This window comes from Hippoglossus stenolepis, chromosome 4 (genome assembly GCF_022539355.2).
Source record: "Hippoglossus stenolepis isolate QCI-W04-F060 chromosome 4, HSTE1.2, whole genome shotgun sequence".
Taxonomy (NCBI): domain Eukaryota; kingdom Metazoa; phylum Chordata; class Actinopteri; order Pleuronectiformes; family Pleuronectidae; genus Hippoglossus; species Hippoglossus stenolepis.
Window position 1 is genome coordinate 7,297,707 of NC_061486.1, and position 8,030 is coordinate 7,305,736.

Sequence of the window (8,030 nt, forward strand, 5' to 3'; positions counted from 1 at the left end):
CGGCTGGCCGACATTCTCGCGCCACGATGCCCTTGATCTTCCACACTGATCAGACTGCTACGCTCGACGATCACAGACGAGACGACACAGACGAAGCTAACACAACTAAGGCCGTGGCAGAGGTCTGGAATGCAGGTGTGGTGTTTCATGGGCGTCATGTACGTGACCTCTAAGCAACCTGGGGTCTGGCGACCGTGGGACGCAGCAACTGGTTCCGGGCCGAGGTTTTTATTTTTATATTATTATTATGTTATGCGGCGTTATGTTATGTTATGTTAGTGTTGTTAGTTATGTTATCTTATATCTTATGTAGATAGCTGCTGCTAGTCCCCGTCCTCATCTCATCTCCCTCTCATCTCTTCTCCTCCTGTTTTTCTCCCCAGTTGGTGTGTCCTTCCTTCAGTATACATGCCCAGCAAGCCAAAGTAAATACGGACTGGGTCGGGTAATTGCGATGCGGAATCAAGCTACAGCACTGAAGATGGTGGCAGCACTGAAAGCCAGCGGCGGATCACCTTCCAGAAACGGAACCAGGGGTTATGTGGCAGTGCCGATGTAGAAGGAGGGACTGCACGGTCAGAATGCCACGTACAGATAAATTATCACACCTCCTACTAACTCGCGGCAGCTCCTGAGGGAAGTCATCGGTCGCACTGTTCGAAGAACAAGCCCAGCCCACCAGGCCGCTCGCGGTTTATGGGAAGAGAGGGTGTTCTCATCCAAGTCGTGATCATGCCCACTGCCACTCTTGTGTCCTAGCATCCCAAAGAAAAACAGGAATGGAAGCCTGAGGCACACGAACTCAGGCCGACATCAGCGCATCACAGGACGGAAACCAAGTTACCGCCCTGACCAGCAACCGCAACAAAGGTGGCGGGACAACCTAGACAAGGTGATCGAACGTACAGCTGCAGGAGGATGACCGCGCTGGCCCCTAAGTCGCCACAACATTCTCACGCTCCTTCCTACAACGCCGTGACATGGAGAGATCAAACCAGACTGAGCCGGGCAAGTGGAACAAGCGGAGGTGTTCCCAAAGGCTGGGAAAGGCTCTGACTGCCTGACTGCACAAGATGAGCGTATCCCTGAGACGGACGCCGTCCGCCGGCGGTTGTGAAGGTAGTGCCGCCGCCGCCGACGGACAGAGAGCGCACCACACGACGCCGACCCGAGTCCGGCCTTCCAGCCCTAGCAGCCTCCCGCCGCAGTAAGAGGAAGAGGTGGCTGATATGCCCCAGGAAAAGGATTTTGCAAAACCTACACCATGTGCCGTGGGCAAAATAAATACATCTGCAAGGGCTGCTCACTCTGTCTATTGCGCTGGTGTGCGTCTCTTAATATGGGGTGGCTATGGAGGGGTAAATAACAGCCGGGGGAAGCAGGGACAACACAAGGGCATTAACCAGATCTAATACAGTTTACACCAAAGTGTCTGACCCCACACCGGACTTTATAGTTCAAGGGCGGCGATGGATAACCCATGGGCGCTCACCTGATCAAACGGGCTGCATTCAGAGGCGATGTCATCTGGCACTGCATGACAAAGTGCTGAAAGATCATCGCCACAGTACTGGGGTTGGGGAATGAGCCTCAGTGGAGGTTGGAGGTGTTTCTGGTCTGATAAATGAGCTACAGGAAGGTCGCACGACCATTCCTGGGGTTTATCCTTCACCCTAATTTCACTTGACACCTCACTTCCCAAGGCAGAAAGGGCTTAACGGAAGCTCGTAAACTGACAAATGATCATTAAAATAGTTCATGCATGAAATTCAACTCTGTCTGAGATAAGTAGAATGATTCATGGAAATTACACTTGTAGTCTCCAAGAACATCCTCATTTACTGTTCCCTAGCTGTAATTTGATTTAATTTCATTCAATTTTTAAAACAACATTGCTCAGCCAACTGCCAATCTGCAAATGTATCTATCATTGATAATTGATTGGTGAGGATTTCCATTTTTTTACTTCACTTTTTTCCTGTTTTTTATATCATGGAAAACTAAATATCTTGGATTTATGTGCATTTTTGATTCAAGTGATTAACCCGGAAGATATTATTATGATTAAATACACACTTGGTCCAACCTCACGACTAAAGCGCTTATTTTTAAAATTAATTTAATCTTTCCTTTTATTCTTTTCTTATCCCAGAGAGTTGCCATCTTTTCTGGTGGAACCTACAGAAATGGTGAGGAGTCATGATACACTTGCACATGGCTGGCCTCAGTCATACCGGCAACAACTGGGACACTGGGGAATACATAATCATGGCCATCATGTTGGAAGCGCCTCATTTTATACCATCAGATCATTGTAAGTGTTATAATTGAGACACCAGGTATTTTGGGGTTTTCTTGCTGCATCCTTGTTAATCCATCTTCAATATTTTTGGCTTATTTCACTGAAAGAGTTTATTGGAACACACTTAAATAGGCCATTTAATATTTCAATAAAGCTCTTGGCGCTGCAACAGATTAAACAGATACTGATTTGGTCCAATGCTCAAAACAACTTATCTATTGAGCGACATCCGCGGGGTCTGAGGCAGAGCTCAGTTTGGTACAGTTTGGTCCAACTCTGCAGACGTCCACCAACGCAGGAGCCGTTCCTCGAGCTGTTTTTCAGTGAGCCGCAACTTGTTTGGGTTAAACAAGTGAGAGAATCAGCTCATGAATTAGACCATGAGCCACACAATCAGCCAGTCTGTTATTCACAGAAACAGGGACAGAGACTTGTTTAATCAGCCTCTGAGATGTCACATTGGGCAGCTCACCCAATGGAGTGTCGTTTGAAAAACACTTGGATTCACTTCATCTTTGAACCACACTGTTAATGGCATCTGGGTACACACCAAAGTGTGATGACTGGACATGAGTGATGTGGAAACCAAGAGCCTGACACTGAAACACTGTTAAAAAAAGTGGTACCAGGTTTCCAGGGGCCAGATCAGTATCATATATTAGTCCAAAGTTAAATAAACCTCAAATCCCAAATTTGAGTTTTTACTCTGCAATTGTGATTTTACATTTTCCTAAATTTCCAATCTAGTGGTATTTACTGTACAGTACAATATGCATAATTCCAGGATAGTAAGAAACCCATTAAACAATTACAATATACAGTGCTGAAATGCACAGTACTGATCTTTACAACGACTGTCAATAATATTTACCTCCTCTGCGTATGCACAACCACAGTCAAACATCCTCGAACCCTGAGATAAACCATCTTTCTGCTGTGGTATCACACATGTGCCTTTTTCACCAATATATATATGTCTTATCACACGGCTCTTTAGCCTTGTGCACTGAATAAAATCCAGTAAGAACTCATTAGTAAATTAATCAGTAACGGCAGTGCATGCAAACAGGAATATTAAGGAGTAAGTTAACAGTCATGGAAATATTGACCTCAAAATATTGGACTAGAATATTTCTATATTAGAATGTTGCATTTGTAGGAATATGGGATAAGTGGAGGTAATTTTACAGGTAGCCCTGCAGTGATAGTAATAACACTTAATGCTTTCACAGGCGTCAGTGAGACCTATAACTTAATCCCAGTACGGACTCACTGAGACCCAGCCTTCACTGACTGCAGTGACATCTACAGCTCCAGCTAAAGCCGCCGCCAGGACGGACGCCAGCACTGTGAGTCAAGCAAGAAGCACTGCTGTAAAACACTTTGCTCAACAGCATTAAGAAACTGCACTGAATGAAAGCCTGGTCCAGCCTCCCATGGAAGTGTCCTCTCAGCAGAATCCTCTCAGTACAGCGTATCGATACGAGAGCCGCCTGCTGCTGAAACGGCTCAGTTGAGTGACAGCACCACATCAGCAGGAAATAAATAGTTGGATAGATTAATTAAAAATACTTTAACTTAATAAATTGCCCACGTTTTTCACCCTGTGCTGAAGTCATCTGTTTATTTTCATAAGAAAATATGTCCACAATGTGTCTATGTGCACCTGTCGTGATATGTGTGTGAGGTCGACATGTTCATGATTTTCACTCACAGGGGCAAAAGAGATGGAGAAATAGCACAGTCAAACAGGTTCTTAATATCCTGTTTAATTTGACCTCTCTACAAACTGGTTTACATACAACTTTGCTGCAGCTGGACAAATAGAACCACACTGCTGCAGTGACAGATGGCATCAGTCATATTAAAGGTTCATAAAGATTGGTAAAGGATCTATTGGCAGAAAGTGAATATAAAAGAACTAGTGATGTTTTAATTGTGGTTTCATCTAAATTTATGAATTGTTGTTTTCATTACTTTAGAATGAAATGCTTATATTGGAAACATTTAGCTTATATTTAAATAAGGAGCAGGTCTTCTCTGAAGGAGGCCATGTTATTTAGCAGTAGCCCAGACTGACAAACTAAACACCTTTTTGAGTTTTTATGACAACTGAAGGCTGCCACAGCTTCATGTTTGGAAGGGTGAGGTGAGGGGTTCAGCAGCAAATGCAACTTCACCACTAGGAGGTCACTAAATTCTACACACTGAACCTTTTGGTTAACATAGACAGAAATATTCCAAAATCAACCCAATTAAGACATAAGTCTGAATAAGACACTGCCATGTCAACAGCATGCTCTGATGATCCTCACCTGAATAAGGTCACAACCAGAATAAGCAATAATCAAATTATCAAAGTGTGGTGGGAGTAAATACATGACGGACATGATACGCCTTAATCGAGATTAGAACGCTCATTAGAGCTTAATACATCTGAAACATCATGTACACGCATAATTACCAACTGCTTGACGTCATAATTCAGACTTGCTCTGTAACATGCAAACAGGAATAAGGAATGAATATCATTAGTAATCATGTGAACATCATACTTAGAATAATGTAAACTCAACAGGTTATTGTAGACAGTGTGGATCATCAATTATTTTGAGTGGCAAACAAACAAATGATGAAAGAAATTGATTTACTGTAAAAAGTAATTACACTTGTTTAAGATTCTTTGGTTTGAGACATAACTGATGTATTTAGAGATTTTAAACAATAAATAATAATTTTTAAAAGAATCCTAGTTTTAAGGACTTTATTTCTGAAGGGGTTCTGAGGGTCCCACCAAGTTCAGTGCAACATCACTTGTGACGGTTTGTTATGATTTTAAGTTGCTATGATTTGAAAAGTTTCCCATGTCACAAACACTTTCCATGTTCAGAGCTTCTTCAGACCTGCCTCACCCGTGGAGTCCAACTTCACTGAAATCTAGTTGATGATGAGAAACATAATGCTTAATGATGAAAGCATGAAAATGACTTTATCTCATGGAGGAATCGGCCTATATCAGACACAGGAACGAGGCCAGAGATTAGAGGTAGAATCAGCCCTGTGAACGTTCATCAAGACATACCTTATGATGAGAAGAATAGAAATCTGAACTCTTCTGACGGACGAAGACATTCGTAGGCATCGAAGGCTTGTTATTATGAAAATTGGATGCTTATTGAGACAAAGTTCAAACTGCTTTCAAGTCAAAGGAGTATTTATAATGTTGGAGGCTTCTTCAAATTATCAAGTAGATTATGTTGTTGCTTTTATGTGTATTCATTTATTTCCTCTCAATATGTGTACATGGGAGCTTTAAGTGCTTTAACATGTGTGCTCCCCGTCTCCACAGCTGCAAATGTAGAATCTGACTGAGCTTCAACCAACGCAACCTCCCAGGAGCCTGTCTGTGATCATCAAGGTGTGTGGTCATCCCGCTCTCTCTGCGTCTTCCTGTGCTGCATCGCTGTCATGCTGCACATCTTTGCGCCCCACAGGCAGTTCCTGACACGCCCCGCTACATCCTGTTCTCCTCCATGCTGGTCTGTAACGACACCCTCCAGCTCATGACCTCTAAAGGCCTCTTCCTCTTCAAAGCCATAGGTAGGGTCAGTGAAATTTAAGCTCAGATACCAGGTCTCTCTGCTCTTCATATCCACTGCCACTTTCCAGAACACCCCTTAATCCTGGCCACCATGTCACTGGAGCGTTACATCTACTCGTCTACCCCTGCGATGCCCGGCTCCTGGCGCCTAGACCGTATCTGGACTGGCTATTCTGTGTCTATGGTTCATCAGCTGCATCTTCCTGTCATTGACTTCTCCATCGGGAAACGTGACCCTTTCTGTGGACAACCTTCCACCCCTGTGCATTGCAAAACTATTCTTGTCAAATCCTCTCCTATCCAGAAATTGTTCAAAGTTGCTGTCAGTTTGTTTCTTTGCAAGTGGCTGCAGTCATCATCCTCTTTACATATGTGAGAATCCTGCTGAGACCAGGAAGCTGAGACAGGACCGAGGTCCGGTGAACAAAGCCATGCACACGGTGCTGCTGCACGGCTTCCATTAGTTGTGTGCATGGCTCTCAGCCATCCCACATTGAGTCTCTCATAGTGCTGCAAATTTTTCAATCCGGCAACACGAGGACATCTCCTTTTTAATTACTTCTGTTTCATCCTGATTCCACGTTTTCTGAGTCCGCTCATCTACGGTTTGCAGACCAGAGTCCAGGGGCTACATCGAAAACGCTCCTCTGCTGCTCAAAGAAAGTCAAACCCTGGTCGAGAATTAAATAAGATTAAAGACACGAGGACAGGTTTATATTCTTACTTTTTTCACACACAGCCTTTAAGAGATGCCTTAATGTGAAATGTATTGTAAGTATGTGGTGACAAAACACAAAGTCCTTTGTTCCTTCTGGTAAAGCGACATGTGCTATGAACATTCGCCATTTAGGTGTGAAATTATAAACAAAACATGGCTAAGTTATGACAAGTCCTTTCAAAAACAAACTTCATTTTCTTTCCTCCAAAAAGGCTCAGAGGGTATTAAAAAGTCCTCTAGACAGTCATTTTGTTTATGTAGAAATATCATCATTGTATCTAATGAAATAGGTTGATTAGCTGGGTAGAAGACTCATCAATCCCTTGTTTGTTTTTTTGTCAGTCAGCAGCATCAGATCTGCAGCAAACACTGTCAGTACTGCTGCTTTAGGTTGTCATTGTCGTCCCATGATGAAAAACAAGAAGAAGCTTCTAAAATAAATCAAGTTTTGCTTGATTCATTGCCCATTCTTGAAACATTTCTGGATCAATGAATGATTATCAGGTGGAAATGTGTTATATGAGTCCTATGTGATATGAATTAAAATATTATAAGTCCTAATGTCCTAACTGGTTTTCTAATAGGCTTTCAAACATGTGCCGTATGTTATCATGAAACATATTTGTGCTATTAAATTGTTTTCTTGTGTCTGTTAAATGTCTGAACCTAGTTTTATGAAATCTGCAGCAACCCCGTTCTGCACATACATAAAGGGAGTGAACATTTGGGTTGTACTGATGTAATTCAAAGATTATTCGTGATTTGTGAGAGAAATAGAATGTATAATCTCTGGAACAAGAAATAACCAGACACTGATTAAACCTTGTGTGTCCACAAGATCGTATTATTTATGGCGGATCCGCCAACAGAGTCAATACAGTTGTTGATAGTTGGGGATTGAATTTTAGTTGTTATGACACAATCTGCTATTGCTTCTAAAGTTTCCAGCCTCTCAGTTTCTCATTGAGCATGCACTGATCCTGCAGGATTTATGAGCAAGTCTGTGACTGAGCTTCACACTTTATAACGAATATTATAAAATTTAAAATATAAATGTTTCTGAATAATGCAGACAAATAAGGGGCTGAAATTCCCATTTGAATATTTATATGTGTATGTAAGTAGCCTAAATGCAAGTTTCCTTGATGCTGGTAAAGATGTGTCAGAATTGTGTTATAGATAATAAATAAAATACAAAATGTAACCCTGCAAGCTGAATTGTTCTCCTGAAATAGACAATTAAAACTTTGAATATGTTTTGGTAAGGCACTGTCCATTAGAAGGGAAACTATATTGAACAGATGCCCACAGGCCAGATATATTACGTACATTACTCACATTTTATTATAATTAAAAAGTGATTAAACAAAACTTTGTGAACTGGTGGTTTCATAGATGAGTTTGAGGCA

The 8,030-nt window shown here is 42.1% G+C and overlaps 1 pseudogene; it reads left to right on the top strand.

The window, feature by feature from the left end:
• Positions 1-1,073: 1,073 nt before the first annotated feature.
• LOC124851141 lies at positions 1,074-6,411 on the top strand (annotated as a pseudogene).
• The last annotated feature ends 1,619 nt before the right edge of the window (positions 6,412-8,030 follow it).